Genomic DNA, 16,754 nt, shown 5'->3' on the forward strand with positions numbered 1-16,754 from the left:
TCGCGGCCCGCCCCCTGCTACGCTGGCGACATCTGGCGGCGGCTGGCCACAGCACTGGAGGGCGAGAGGGGCGAGGGGGCACAAGGGGAGCTCGCGCGCTGATCACTGCGGGCGCACAAAGCCGGATAAATCATAAACGCCGGCAGCCCCGCAGTCTGCCGCCCGCCGCCAATTAGCCCCGGGCCATTCGTCGTGTTGCGTTACTCACTGTCGGCGCCGCCATTAATTTCGCGGCGCTGTGCGCCGGCCTGGTCTCCCGTGACCCGCGGCCATCCTCCGCCCCCGCATCATCCTCTTCCCACCTCTCCCTCCCCCCCCCCCCCCCAACGCCCTCCTCGTGCCGGTAGATGGCGCTGTTTAAAGCCGCTGCGCTGTGCTCTAGGCAGCGCCGGGCGCTCCATCTCTGCCCGTTGGACGGCGCAGCGCCGCTCTGTCATCTCGCCGCTGCCTGTCTCCACCCCTAAGGGCCGAAGCAGATAACATCTTTCAGCAAACAGATACCGCGTTACGCAGCTGTAACACAATTACAAATATTTACTCCCGTATCTTGTGTCACACTACCGGTAATGAAATAACTGCTTATTGTCATTAACAACATTACTTCAGCAACTGGGGAAGACAGCGATACAACGCTTTTCAAACTTAATCACATTTTGTGCTAGATACGCTTGCCTAACTCCTGTATCCATGATATCACATGACAAAAAATAAATATGTTCTTTGATCTATGTTTACTATACCGATTTCAAAAGTGTTTCCATTTTATCAACTTCCCATAACACAATGTTTATTTTATAATTAGTTAAAATAAATTTTATTAGGAGCCCGTACTATTACTTCGCGAAAATTCACACTATTTGTCTAGCCAAAGACACTGACACAATACTAGGCTTTTACTCAGTCAGAGAATTTTTATGTCTGGGACTATATATATAGTCCATGAACCGATCATGTACTGGGTGATCAAAAAGACAGTATAAATTGGAAAACTGGATAAATTACGGAATAATGTAGATAGAGAGGTACAAGTTGACACACATTCTTGGAATGACATGGGGTCTTATCAGAACCAAAAAAATATAAAAGTTCAAAAAATGTTTGACAGATGGCGCTTCATCTGATCAGAATAGCAATAATTAGCATAACAAAGTAAGACAAAGCAAAGATGATGTTCTTTACAGGAAATGCTCAATATGTCCACCATCATTCCTCAACAATAGCTGTAGTCGAGGAGTAATGTTGTGAACAGCACTGTAAAGCATGTCCGGAGTTATGGTGATGCATTGCGTCGGGTGTTGTCTTTCACCATCCCTAGAGATGTCGGTTGATCACGATACACTTGCGACTTCAGGTAACCCCAAAGCCAAATAATCGCACCGACTGAGGTCTGGGGACCTGCGATGCCAAGCATGACGAAAGTGGCGGCTGAGCACACGATCATCACCAAACGACGCGCGCAAGAGATCTTTCACGCATCTAGCAATATGGGGTGGAGCGCCATCCTGCATAAACATCATACGTTCCACCAGGTGTTTATCACCCAGGCTGGGGATGATGCGATTCTGTAACATATCGGCGTACCTGTCACCCGTCAAGGTAGCAGTTACAAAACCAAAATCACGCGTTTCCTCGAAGAAAAAAGGGCCGATAACGGTAGATGTGGCAAATCCAACCCATACCGTGACTTTCTCGTCGTGCAATGGAGTTTCCACGACAGTTCTAGGGTTTTCGGTAGCCCAAATTCTGAAGTTATGGGCGTTAACAGACCCTCTGAGCGTGAAGTGAGCTTCGTCGGTCCACAACACATTACTCAACCAATCGTCATCTTCCGCCATATTTTGAAACGCCCACACCTGAATGCCCTCCGCTTTACTAAATCGCCAAGTAACAGTACATGATGCCTGTGGATTTTGTACGGATAGCATCGGAGGGTAGGCCTAAGTGTCAACTAAACAGTAGTGTATGGAATGCCGGTGTGACGTACGACTGCACGAGCGCTGACTCCCCCGTGCATAAACGAACCTGCTACAGTCTCCATTTCTTCCTGAACTGTCTAAGCAGCATTACGACTTGTGCTCTGTCGGACACTACGGGGTCTATCGTCTAAACAACCCGTGGCTTCGAAATTCGAAATCATTCTCGCCGCAGCTACATTAGTCAACGGACCTTTCCCCATTCGAATCCTCTTCCAATGGCGACAGGATGGAAACGCTGAACTAGCACATTCCCCATTCTGATAAAACAGCTTCACTAAAAGGGCCTTTTCAGGTAACGTCAATATGCTGCGACTGCTGGCGCATCTAATTCTCTCTCTCATTACAGCTCCTTTTATACACGATTGTCATGCGCAGTCACTGACGTTTTGCTGTCCAGTGCCATCTGTCGGACATTCTGTGAACTTTGTTTTTTTCTTTGTTCTAATAAATCCCCATGTTATTCCAAGCATGTGTGTCAATTTTTACATTATTCCGTGGTTTATTAAGTTTTCAAATTCATACTGACATTTTGATCACCCGGTACATCAGCAAAACGGGGAAAAAGTTGCTTCCATCGCAACATGTTAAACTGATCTTCATCAATAAGTCTGCAAGAGGTCTTCCACAACATGGATCCTACTTTAAGCATTTGTTTTTGAATATTCCCTTTGTCAGTCAAGAGACACTGACAGCTGGAACTTCATTTGGTCGTCAAATTAGCTTAGTGGTGATAGACCACTTATTTGAGAGTACAATGAATGTTAGAGAAATAGAGCCATGGAAAGCCACCTGTCTCTTACTGAAAACTTTCTAGGGAATAAAAAACATCCAGGCAAGAACACCGCTGTCCAGACCATGATGTAAGACTTCAGAAGTTGAATTGTAAGTTGAATGGAAAGAACCACTTTCTGTATTCATGTACCACATTGAGGACAGAAAGAAGAGGTACCAGGGAAGTTGGAGTTAAAGTGCAATGACCAATCATATTTGGATGTTGAGCAGGAACACTAAGGACTAACGTACTGCGAGGAAAAAAAAAAAAGAGACAGCATGGAAAAGAAATTATGTTGCTGAGGGACTGTCCATACCATCGTTAGTATATGGCTACAAAAAAGTCAATAATTATAAAAGAAATCGAATCTGATTGAATCTTTAACATATGGAACTTTACTTTGTAATTATCATGACGTGACTGACCAAAATGAAGTAATTTTCAGAATCAGCATTACACGTTAATTCTAGAACACCTACTTTATAGATGCCAACAGAAAAAAAAAAAATTGAACTCTAGGCCTCTAACCATTACGGTGTGCATTGATTGAACATGTAACATTACATTTCATCCAGACACGAAATACGTTTAATTTTCATTTACTGAGCTACATTGGTTTTTGGTACAATATTTTACACATTTTGAATGAAAACACACATTACGTTTTTGAAATATTCTACAATATTTATTACTTTCGTTCACATACCGATTTTCAGCCTTTTCGCAATCATTATGTGCAAAGATAAATATGTATGGCTGTGAAACTTATAAGGGAGCAAAGATTTTAGACTAGTGCTTCTGCAAAATATTTCAGTTCGTTTTCAGAGATGTCAACTGTTTAGGTGGTAAATAAAATTGTCTATTACAAATGGTATTTTGATGACACCATCATCTTAATACAAGGGGTCACAATAATATTCAAAGGTTAGACAGTATTTCTAGTCATATGCATCCATCCTTACATTCCCAATAGAAATTGAAGACAACAAGAGAATAATTTTTTTTAGATTTAAGAGTGGAAAAGTATAGTGGTAGACATCAGTTTAACACATACAGAAAGACTACAGCCATTCACGTAATAATCAAAAACTAGTGATGCATCCCATCACATAGAAATATGCCTTTTTCAATTCCACGAGTATGCTGGACAGAGTTCTAAGATCAAAACACAAATAAAGGAATAAATATCCTAAAATACATTGCAACAAAAAATGGTTATGACCCTGAATTAGTAGAGAAATTATATTAAAAAAATCAAAGTTAAACAGACGTTAGGTATTTACAGAATATCAATATTATTAAAAAACCTGTTCAATCACTACTATTCTTAATACTGCACTTTTGTAGGAATACATTGATATTGTTGATGATATAGTCAAGTTTCTCACAAATTAAGTATCTTGGGCAATTAACAGAATTAACAGTGGGCCTTAATACAATACCGTTTTCGGGTATCTTGGGTTGACACTGAAGCTTTGGTGATTTAGGATTTATTACCAGTACTTACCTTTTTTCAGAAAACAGAAATTGAACACTATTTATATTATTTTAAGGGATCTTTGCAGAAAGGCTGTGGTATCTCCACCTAATTTTATGATGTTATTAGCTTCAAAGAATTCATATGTTTTGGTTATGTAAACATAAGTATACATGATGACAAGAGACTTTCCTTTATCGCCTTTCAGAACTAAACCTCGGTTTTCTGTTAGCTTTGAATTAATCTCTCTTTACTAAATGATATTGAGACTTTTTAATTTTAGACCTCTTATTTTCTTTTATGTGGTGTTGTATGAATTTAGCTACCTTACTGGAAATAACAGTTTATTGTGCAAAGGAACTTCCATGATCTATTACCACCTTTGAACTTACTATAAGTCTCTCCAGATTCTTGTCACTAACATTAGGGCGTGAGTTACACTTAAGACCTTTCAAGTATTCAGACTTCTTCATAGGAAAACACAATAACAGTTGAATTTACAAACCTGTCATAGAATTTAAAATCAGGATCAACATCTCTAAAAGCATAGAAAAATAAGACTATCAATTTTCTTGCAGTGTCTCTCTATAACAGACTGTCTCTCTAAATTAATAAATTCGTACAGAACTTCAGAGACAATGTCAATGTGTAAAATATTGAAAACTTTCACTAAAATCAAATGTGCCTTGTGAAAATTTTTGTTGAGACTAGATTTCCACTTATGTTTGGCTTTCAACTCGTCTTTCAGCCACTTCTTCTCGCAGTGTTCTTTTAACTTTTTAGTAACCTCATTCCTAACCTTAATTTTAACTTGGATGAAAGCAGGAGAACTGTGTGAAGTAGTACATCGTGTTATGAAATTTATTGCAACTTCACACTTTATAAGGCTCACGTTTGCACGTTGATAAGCCAAGGTCGCCTGTTTTTCTATGTTTCGCAGTAAGCTGAACATCTTGTTTAGGAGCTGGTCAACAGCATGTACGAATTTCACAAAGTGCATTACAATGTGCTGTCTGTGATAATATTGACAAATATGGTTTTCAGTAGTAACGTATATCAAAGCATGTATGACATGTTATAAATCTGTGATCATTCTTGTATTAACAGTGATTCAACGGCTTTGTTCAGTTTTGATCTTATTTCTTTTCGCTGTGTACCATTTTCCACCTTTGTATGTTCTACAGCTGCCGTTGAAGACGGCTTAAGATCGAAAGCGGTAGCAGAATAAATGTTATTATCACAGACACCACAGTGTAATGCGTTTTGTGAAACTAAGAACTGTCTGGCATCCTCAACTAAAACAAAGGAAAGGCGTGCTTTAAAAGCTTGAAATGTGCAGTGGCTATGCTTGGCACCAGATTTTGGTGTGCCATCACGTGGGAGCGTACCTCAAACACGTAACGCGAAGATGCTTTTCAATCGTCCCAAAATGTGTGGATGGAGACATCCTTTTCAAAGCTTTTCTTCTTTTTCCCCAAAACTTTCAACCCTAGCCGACAACGACACGAAACCTCGCCGCCCTTCGACAGAGCATGCGAGCATACCGAAGGAGTTGAAATTTCGGCTGTATTTTCGTATGAAAGGTGTCTACTATTGATTGGGAGAGAAAAGAAATCCATATAGATAGCAATCTTTGCAGAGGAACTTGACTAAACCGACCACTTGAGAAATACATGAGGTGGAAATATTATTACCATAATAAAATTGAAATTCCTCATACAGTACCATAAGACGGAAGAGATACATCTAGTTTTACATAAAAAATACAGGATAAAGTTACTAACTAGTTGGTAGATCGTAATTCTTTCCAGAATAGCTAGCACGGTTTTGTTCTGACAACGAATTGTTGGGGTGATTAATATTAAAGGATGATCGAAACTTAACTGCATGAAACGAGTCAGCCATAAATTTTAAAGACGCGTTGCAACACGAAAGGGATTCGTGAGAACTAGCTTGTCTTTCTGTTGTCATGACTGTTTATTAAGGACCCAAACAGTGGAATAGTACTTTAGAACTTGTCGCAGTAGTATCTTTTAATCTGTTTCATTCACAGATTCATAAAGAAGTCTCAGAACCCTACCGGCAAATCTAAAATCCATTCGCCTTCCCTAACAGGGATTTAAGTTCTTAGTCCTATTTTCTTCGATTTCTTAGCATTAGTTCTTAACATCTATACCATGTGACGTGCTCAACATGTTCACCACGAATCTCATAAAACAGTTATTTCACTTTTTTTGAGACATTATCCGTTTAGAAAGAGCTGCCACTCATTATGCGAAGAGGAAATTTTGACCATCTCTGCAATTATTTACGACCTTCCAAAGAGGGTACCTCCCTTTACACAACTGCATACCTACGTACAATCTTATAATGCTGCTGATCCTATCTGATAAGTTCTTGATTTTTATCATTAACCTTCTGAGTAGTTTGATGCACACACGCCTATTTCCTTTCCTGTGCCAATCTTTTCACCTCAGAGTATCATCTGACGCGCCTTGAACTATTTGTTGGATCCGTTCCAAACTCTACCTCGCACTACAATTTGCAGTCTCTGCTGTTCTCTGAAATTTGTGTAATTTATTTATCGATGCCTCAACAAATGCCTTCTCATCCTGTTACTTCCTCTTGTCAATGTTTTCCACATTTTCCTCTCCTTCGCGATTCTGTGGAGGACCTCCTCATTTCTCTTAAGTACACCTAATTTACAATGGCCTTCTGTAGCACCATATATGACTGGTGTACTTACAGTTCACGATTGTGTTCCATACACTGCTGTGCTCCAAACCTATAGTCTCAGAACCTTTCGTCAAATTACGGTCGATATTAGATAATAGTATAATGTGGCCTTGAATGTCATCTTCGCTATTTTATTGTGTCCCTCTTGTTTTGTTCTTCATGTGTTCTTTTGCTTCCAAGTTAGCACAATTCCTTCACTTCGTCTACATCGTGGTCTCCAAATCTGATGATTTTATTGCTAATCTCATTTCAGCTACTACTCATTACTTCCGTCTTTCTTTCGTTTACTCTCGATTCATAGTAAGTGCGCTTGTCACTATCCTTGTAGAAATCTGCCGGCTGAGCGCTACTTTCGATAACTGCGTAACGCGCACTTCTTGACACTTGAAGACACTCACCACGTAGCATCGGAACCGTAAAGCGTCCGTTCTCTCTCACTTTTTCACGGAATATCGGCACGAAATTGTCAGTAATGACTGTAGGTCACCCACTTGCACATTCATAAGGCCACCTTTGGAAGCTCTCACACAGTACTGTACCACCCAATCGCTCATAAGTGTCAAGAAGCGTGATTTATGAAATTGTTTCAGACCATTTACATTACCGAAAGTTATGACAAGGCAACTGATTTCTGCGATGACGGCATTGAAAGATGGTTGTAAGACACGCTAATTGCCTCAATATTGTTGGGAGTTATATCGAAAAGTAGAATAAAATAATGGCCCTCGTGTGAAAATAAAATTGCTAAGAAAGTCCAACTTGTTTTATTTTTATTTCAAAACAGCTTTAATTAGAAAAAAAAACAGGCTCGTATTATGCATGTAACTTCCGACTGTTTGTGACCTTTACAGTCCTGTATGTTGTTCAGGGCTCTACGCTGAGGTGACAAAACTTACGGGATGCCTCCTAATATCGTATCGGACCTCCTTTTCTTGGATTAGTTCAGCAGCTCGACGTGGCATGGACGCAACAAAGCGAAGGCTGTCCCCTGTGGAAATAGTGAGCCTTGTTGCTACCATAATGGTCCACAACTGCGAAAGCGTTGCCGTTGCAGCACGTTGTGCACGAACTGATCTCTTGATTATTTACAATAAATGTTCGATGGGGTTCGTGTAGGGCAATCTGGATGGCCAGTCAATCACTTGAATTGTACAAAATGCTCTTCCAACAAAACTCAAACAATTGTAGTCCTGTAACATGGCACATTGTCATCCAATAAAATTTCGTCTATGTTTGGGAATGAGAAGTTCATGAGTGGTGGCAAATGGTCTCAAGTAGCCGAATATAACGATTTACAGTTAATGATCGGTTCAGCTAGACCAGAGGACCCAGTCCATTCCATGTAAACACAGCCCACACCGTTATGGATTCACCACCACCTTGCATAGTGCCTTGTTGACAATAAGCCCATTTAGGCCACATTTCGCCGCACTCCCTAACGGATACGTTCGTCGAACGTCCTGCAATGATTTCTGCGGCTATTTCGGGCATTGTTGCTTGGCGTTAACACTGACTTTGCAAATGACACTGTTATCAGTAGTTAAGGCTATTGACCACTGTGTTGTCCGTAGCGTGAGGTAATGCCTGAAATTTTTGTTATTCTCGGCACACTCTTGACACTGTAGATATCGGAGTATTGAATTCCCTAACCATTTCCGAAATGGAATATCCCATGCGTAAAGCTCCAACTACCATTATGCGTTCACAGTCTGTTAATAACCGTCGTAGGGCCATAATGACGTAGGTAACCTTTTCACAAGACTCACTTGAGTACAAACGACAGCTCTGCCTACATACTGCCCTTTTATATCTTGTGTAAGCGATACTACTGCCATCTGTATGTGTGCATATCACTAGACCGTTGCTGCAGTCACCTCAGTGTATTAGTCACGTACGTCTCAGGAGAGGCGTATATTTTCCAAGACAGTTCTTATCACCTTATCTTGGTTGTAAGTCATCGATGTGGTGCGATGTCGAACGCCTTATAGAAAGCTAAAAAGATGCATTCTACCTGTTCAACTCCACCCATTGTTTGCAAGCGACCAAATATAGCAAGCTATGTTTCGTACGGCACGTTTTTTCTGATCAGTGCTGATTCTTTGAGAGAACGTAGTTTCCGTGCAGGAAGATTGCGTGCGAAAAATCCTGCTTCGTAAACACGTTTGCAGTTATGGACAGTTATAGAGACAGCATGACTGAATATTTCTGAAGGGTACTTCCAACGACTTGAGTCCATGCCACGTTCAACTGTTGCGCTACGCCGGGCAAAAGGAGGTCCGTCGTGATATTAGGAGGCCCTTAAATTTTGTCCCCTTGGGGTATATAATGATACTACTCATATTATATGGAATTTCAAAAAAATTTCTTCCCACTCCGCCGTGCTATATCTTCCATATGAATTAACACAGACACGTGGGATAAATCTTTACGTCAGCAAAGAAATACTAAATTGTCATTTTCAAAAGTACAAGAGTTTATTTATTAAATATTCTACAGTTATTTTTTGGCAATAATGTTTTCGTTTGCCTTTCACGAATGTTCAGTGTGGCCTCCATTTGACACACAACAAACATTTGGACGATAGTCGAACTCGTTCCATACTTTTGTGAGCATATCAGATGTGTCGTCACTATGCAATTTCGCAGTCCACACAAAACTTTTGGGAAGGGTTGCCACTCGCCAACATTCATTAAAGAACATACGAGTAATCATATACTGTGTGGTCAGCTACCCTTGGAGGTCAATGGTGAAGTGAGACGCATGTGCACCTTATGGTAGCAAAATACCTGTTGTTGCTGTGTTATCGCTATCTCAACTCATTGGACATGGTGTAATTAGGGAGCTGCCAAACGACTTACTCTTAACTCCGACATAGACGTTTACTTTCAATAAGTATTTTAAAATTTACTATATGTTTCTATTTTAATTCGTGTATATATATAGTTTCGTGGAACCAGGTGAATTTTTTAAATATCATTTTCTTGCATATTTTTCGCCTCCGAGAGCTTTTTCTGGCGCATATGGGCGTATCGTCTCCAATGAAATAAAGTTATATAAAGCTTTGGATTAACTTTTGATAAATTTCCGAGAGGAAACTTCGTGTATTAAGAAACGTAGAGGGAAATCATGTATAAAATCTGAGAATGTCAAATAGGATATAGAACTTTTATCAACAGTATGGCGAAAACTCGAAGTAGAGCGAGAAATTCAATCACACAGAATAATAGACTAGAGAGTAAATGTAAGTATACGGCTTAGTTAAACAAGAAAATTTAAAACTATACCACAAGCAGTAAAGGAATTTTAGAATAAGAAGACTGCTTTCATAGTGCACCATATAGCAGAATCCAACTACATTAAATTTCCTACAAAAAATGACCTATTCATTTCCTTTTTAGAAATAATAGATTAGGACAAATCCTAATAATCTCTTTGAATACTTCTTAATTAATGAAAGAATAAAATAAATAACGTAGAATATGAAAATCTCGCATGTGGTTTTTGAATGTCAGATATACGAGTAACATTGCGGGCTGCGTGAGACAACATCTTTAGGGACAGCTGAATCACCCTGTGTTTAGAAAACAGGTAGGTTACTGCATCTACAATGTCAGCTGTGATGCCCACTGAGACATAACAAGCCGGGTGTAATCGTTGGGCAACCTTAACATCAAGTGAGCACCCCCAGGAGCGTTGTCCATGGTGTAATGTGTGGCAGCAGAGTCGCTGGATAGCGTCATCTACAGTGTCAGGTGTCAGCTCACTGAATACTTGCTCTTGCGCCAGGAAGTCTAGTTAATGACGCGTCTTTCGATACCCTCCTTATGATATCGTTTTGCTCATTCAAGTTACAAGACCCCCTTCGCTATTCCAGATTCAACAGTGAAACATCAGATAGAAATTATATTACAAAAATTTTCGTATAACATAAAACAGTAAACTTAGACTTGTAACAATAAAACAAATGTCCCGTGACTAGGGCCTCCCGTCGGGTAGACCGTTCGCCAGGTGCAAGTCTTTCGATTTGACGCCACTTCGGCGACTTGCTCGTCGATGGGGATGAAATCATTCTTATTAGTACACCACAACACCCAAGTCCGTGAGCGGAGAAAATCTTCGAACCAGCTGGGAATCAAACCCTGGCCCTTAGGATTGACATTCTGTCGCGCTGACCATTCAGCTACCGGTGGTGGTCACTTGTAGCACTAACCGGTTGCCATTTAATGCTGTTCCACACAGTGCTAACATATAAACTTAACACACGTTCCACATCGTCTTCAACATTTTCTAGATTATCACCTATTGCCTACAATAGGTCGTTACAGTTTGAGTAAATTATTCAGACATATCCATTAGATAACCAAAATTTGACTGCTGTATGTAACTGAATAAAATGAAAGTAGCACTGAAATGAATTTTGATAGCAAAGGCTATGCAGTATAAAAAATATGTCCTTAAAGTAACAATCAACCTGTTTGTTATGCTGGGACAGAAACGCTTCAGTGTAGTAAACACACCCATATCTACTGTGTACTTTAAAAACAACAATGCGTTTCGAATCTGTACATCACACCCACTATTTCAGTAATTACAAAGTCATATTTACAAGGAACTCATAAATATGAGCCCACTTATTTCGATGACATGGCATCTCATCACGCCCGAATGCACACAGCAATTGGTAGAGAAGTCTGACATAAAGCTGTTTTACCCTGTCCTGAGGCAACGTCGTTCCACACTGTTATATCTACACTACTCGCCATTAAAATTGCTACACCACGAAGATGACGTGCTTTCAGACGCAAAATTTAACCGACAGGATAAAGATGCTGCGACATTTAAATGATTAGCTTTTCAGAGCATTCACACAAGGTTGGCGCCGGTGGCGACTTTTATATCCCGACTGGGAGGCGGCGCGTGGGTAGGGACGGGAAAACAAAAATTACATCGGCACTGCTTGTCAAATTATCTTTACCCTAGCAAGACGAATACATAACTTTGTACGGAGGTGCAATGCTGAAGTGAAGTGTCCTGGCTGGCTGCACGTGAAGAAATGGGGTCAAGCAGTCGCGGAGTTCGATTTCTCATACACAAGCAGCAGTTGACCGGCGCTGCCTGGTGCAACGTTGTTGTGACGTCTCGTGTAAGGAGGGGAAATGCGTACCAACACGTTTCCGACTTTAATAAAGGTCTGATTGTAGCCTGACGCGATTGCGGTTTATCGTATCACGACACTGCTGCTCGCGTTGGTCGAGATCCAATGACTGTTAGCAGAATATGTAGTAGTTACTTCTGCAAAATATCTGGGAGTATGCGTGCGGAACGATTTGAAGTGGAACGATCATATAAAATTAATTGTTGGTAAAGCGGGTACCAGGTTGAGATTCATTGGGAGAGTCCTTAGAAAATGTAGTCCATCAACAAAGGAGGTGGCTTACAAAACACTCGTTCGACCTATACTTGAGTATTGCTCATCAGTGTGGGATCCGTACCAGATCGGGTTGACGGAGGAGATAGAGAAGATCCAAAGAAGAGCGGCGCGTTTCGTCACAGGGTTATTTGGTAACCGTGATAGCGTTACGGAGATGTTTAGCAAACTCAAGTGGCTGACTCTGCAACAGAGGCGCTCTGCATCGCGGTGTAGCTTGCTCGCCAGGTTTCGAGAGGGTGCGTTTCTGGATGAGGTATCGAATATAATGCTTCCCCCTACTTATACCTCCCGAGGAGATCACAAATGTAAAATTAGAGAGATTAGAGGGCGCACGGAGGCTTTCAGACAGTCGTTCTTCCCGCGAACCATACGCGACTGGAACAGGAAAGGGAGGTAATGACAGTGGCACGTAAAGTGCCCTCCGCCACACACCGTTGGGTGGCTTGCGGAGTATAAATGTAGATGTAGATGTAGATGGAATAGGTGGGTCCAGGAGGGTAATACGGAACGCCGTGCTGGATCCCAAAGGCCGCGTATCACTAGCAGTGGAGATAATAGGCATCTTATCCGAATGGCTGTAACGGGTCGTGCAGCCACGTTTCGATCCCTGAGTCAACAGATGGGGACGTTCGCAAGTCTACAACCATCTGCACGAACAGCTCGACGACGTTTGCAGCAGCATGGACTATCAGCTCGGAGACCATGGCTACGGTTACCCTTGACGCTGCATCACAGAGAGGAGCGCCTGCGATGGTGTACTCAACGACGAACCTGGGGGCACAAATGGCAAAACGTAATTTTTTCGGATGAATCCAGGTTCTGTTTACAGCATCATGATGGTCGCATCCATGTTTGGTGACATCATGGTGAACGCTCATTGGAAGCGTGTATTCGTCATCCCCATACTGACGTATCACCCGGCGTGATGGTATGGGGTGCTACTGGTTACACGTCTCGGTCACCTCTTGTTCTCATTGACGGCACTTTGAACAGTGGACGCTACATTTCAGATGTGTTACGACCCGTGGCTTTACCCTTCATTCGATCCCTGCGAAACCCTCCATTTCAGCAGGATAATGTACGACGCATGTTGCAGGTCCTGTCCGGACCTTTCTGGATACAGAAAATGTTCGACTTCTGCCCTGGCCAGCACATTCTCCAGATCTCTAAGCAACTGAAACTGTCTGGTAATGGTGGCTGAGCAACTGGCTCATCCCAATACGCAACCACTACTCTTGATCAACTGTGGTATCGTGTTGAAGCTGCGTGGCCGGCCAGAGTGGCCGAGCGGTTCTAGGCGTTACAGTCTGGAACCGTGCGACCGCTTCAGTCGCAGGTTCGAATCCTGCCTCGGGCATGGATGTGTGTGATGTCCTTAGGTTAGTTAGGTTTAAGTAGTTCTAAGTTCTAGGGGACTGATGACCTCAGCATTTAAGTCTCATAGTGCTCAGAGCCATTTGAAGCATTTTTGAAGCTGCATGGGCAGCTGTACCTGTACACGCCATCCAACCTCTGTTTCACCCAATGCCCAGGCGTATCAGGGCGGTTATTGCGGCAAGAGGTGGTTGTTCTGGGTACTGATTTCTCAGGATCAGTGCACCCAAATTGCGTGAAAATGTAATCACATGTCAGTTCTAGTATAATATATCTGTGCAATGAATACCCGTTTATCATCTGCATTTCTTCTTCGTGTAGCAGGTTTAATGGCCAGTAGTGTAGTACTGGTATCTTTGATACTGGCACTAGGACAGAGCTAAAGACCGAGATGGTCTCAAAATGTTTTATTGGGGACAAGTCAAGGGATTTTGCTGGCCGCAAGATTACACAACATCAGGACATCACGCAGACACTTCATAGAGACACGTGCCAGGCGTGGACGAGCAACGTCCTATTGAAAAATGGCACCGCCTTACTGAGATAACACAGGAAGACGCTGTGCCTCGTGTCGTCTCTCAACACCGTTGGAGATCCCTCGACCACTTCCATCTGTGGCCTGAAGTCATACCAGTTGGCTCCCCTTTCCCCCACCCCATGGGTCCCCCTACCCTGCCATGATGCCTGAAACAACACCGCTGCGTCTCTTCAATAAATGGAAGATTTAGACCTCTCCACAGGTTGCCGCTCTCACCGACGATTCGTTGGTAAACACGGTGGGACGGCATTCATCACCTGTTCATTCTTCCCGGTCACAACACCACCACAAAAGCAGACGTTCATGTTCAGCCTACGCATGGGACGGTTATTCCGTAGTGTGGCTGCTGCATGTACGCAGACACGCATATCAGTGGTACGGTGTAACGGAGAATGTTGAGGGAGTTTATTACTTGTTCTCGGCTGACAAGTGCAGGTGTGAAGGCTTTACGATGTGCTTAGTGAACAATAAGGTAATCCTCCATTCTGGTGGTCTGACGTGATCGGCTAAACCTTGTCAACGTTTAAGACTGCCATCTGTTCTCGTGTAGTCCAACATCGGGCCACTGTTGCAACCGAATGACCCATAATGTTGGATACTGCACGATTCGGCCAACATTACAAACAGACGCTCCCAATGTGGTCGCATTCAATGCTGTCTCACATGAGCAAACGTCGTCTCTGACTCCTTCACAAAAATGAAACGAGCGTATGGCATTGTTGACCGGGGGGCCCCTATTCGAGGAAGTTCGGCCGCCAAGTGCAACTTTTATTTCATTCGACCACACACTGACCTTTGATGAGGATGAAATGATGACGAGGAGAACACAACACTCACTCCACGGACGGAGAAACAATCCAACCTGGCTGGGAATGGAAACCGAGCCCGCTTGCATGGGACGTGAGCACGTTACCACCCAGCTAAGCAGGCGGACACACCTTCACAATTATCACTCAACACTTGACACTGTTCACGCACTTTATGTATGCTATCGGGTCTGGTGAAAACACTGAAGATAAAGAACACTAATACAATCTGGTAACTGTTCCCATCTCTCACAGAAAATTGTAATTGTAATCATTTACATATCCTTCGATGGTGTGAATCTAAACAAAGTTACACTGTCATCCGACTTCATCTTGTGGGTAATTTACTTTTTTGTCCTGTAGTGTATTTGCTCTTGGTGGCAGCAGCCATTAAATTCAGATAAAAAGCCATGTGCGGTCAGCTTCTTCCTAAAGGAAGCGCGGGGACGTGAAGGTAGCGGCCAAGGCAGAATGTGAAATTCCTGTGGACAGAGGGCATAATCTGTTTTGTATGTCCCAGGGTGTAGATCTCGGAAGCTCACTGGAGGCCTGTCACTCGGAGGTAATAATGTCCCTAGTACAGCTGGCACAGCCCTTGTTCGCTGACTGCTCTTCGGACTAATGGCTGGAGCTACACGACCGTTTTTCCAACGCACGCTGCTCTTGGCACTTGCATACTTGGGTCAGTATAAGATTTCCCGGTTCATTACCTGTAGCAGTATACAGTAATGTCGCTCACATACATATGATCCTTTTTCATTCAGCAACTGAGACGACATCATCTTCTATGTGGTAAGAGGCCACCGCAACCACCCCCATTTGTCAGCTCGATCGTTGTCTCACTGGTTCTGCTCTCTCTCTCTCTCTCTCTCTCTAGCACGTATGGATTCTCAAATGCTTGCTCTCCACCACGTTAGTAGTGTCGTTTAAGTCACTTCGTAACGTAACATATAAATTCCTATATTCTTAAGTAAATGTCACTGTTTTGATCTCTCTTGAATCTAAGTTGCATTGAAACGTCAGTGATGCCTACTTTCAGCTCTATGCTTGTGAATTAAGTGAGATTAAATCTCTGTGTTAAATATCATTCTGTTTTATTAGTGTTGAACCTCCTATCCACATACCTCAGAATTCTTATTCATTTGGACCCCACAGAAGAGATAGGAAGAGATAGTTCAGTTAGTTACAGATTTTAAATTTCCTCGCCAAAAGGAAGGGCCACTACTAATGCCAGAAAATTCTGGAGGGAGCTATTTAAAAGGGGGCTCACAGAGTCTGGACGCAGTAGGGGTAACACATGTGGCCAAAGCAGGAGTAGCGCTGTGACTATCTTCCTTCGCAAGGAGACGCAACATACATCAATGAGCCTCTTATACCAACAAGGCCAAGACTCCCACAAAGCTGTTAGCGCTGTTATAAGGAACCTATACATTTTTCCTGAATCTGCGTTTTGCATTTCATGCGCCTGATCATTTTTTTTTTCTCATTCTATCTTCCTCGTACAGGTCGCAATACCATTCTTTTGTTTTAAGTATGAGTTTCCGTGTTGGCCTCCCCCACATAGTCTCCAAAACAATCCTTTCTAAGAGGTGAAGCTGTGGTTTCAGATTTGTTCTCATTTTTCTTCAGCTAACTTTTTTTCCG

This window comes from Schistocerca serialis, chromosome 6, assembly GCF_023864345.2.
Source record: "Schistocerca serialis cubense isolate TAMUIC-IGC-003099 chromosome 6, iqSchSeri2.2, whole genome shotgun sequence".
NCBI classification, from domain to species: domain Eukaryota; kingdom Metazoa; phylum Arthropoda; class Insecta; order Orthoptera; family Acrididae; genus Schistocerca; species Schistocerca serialis.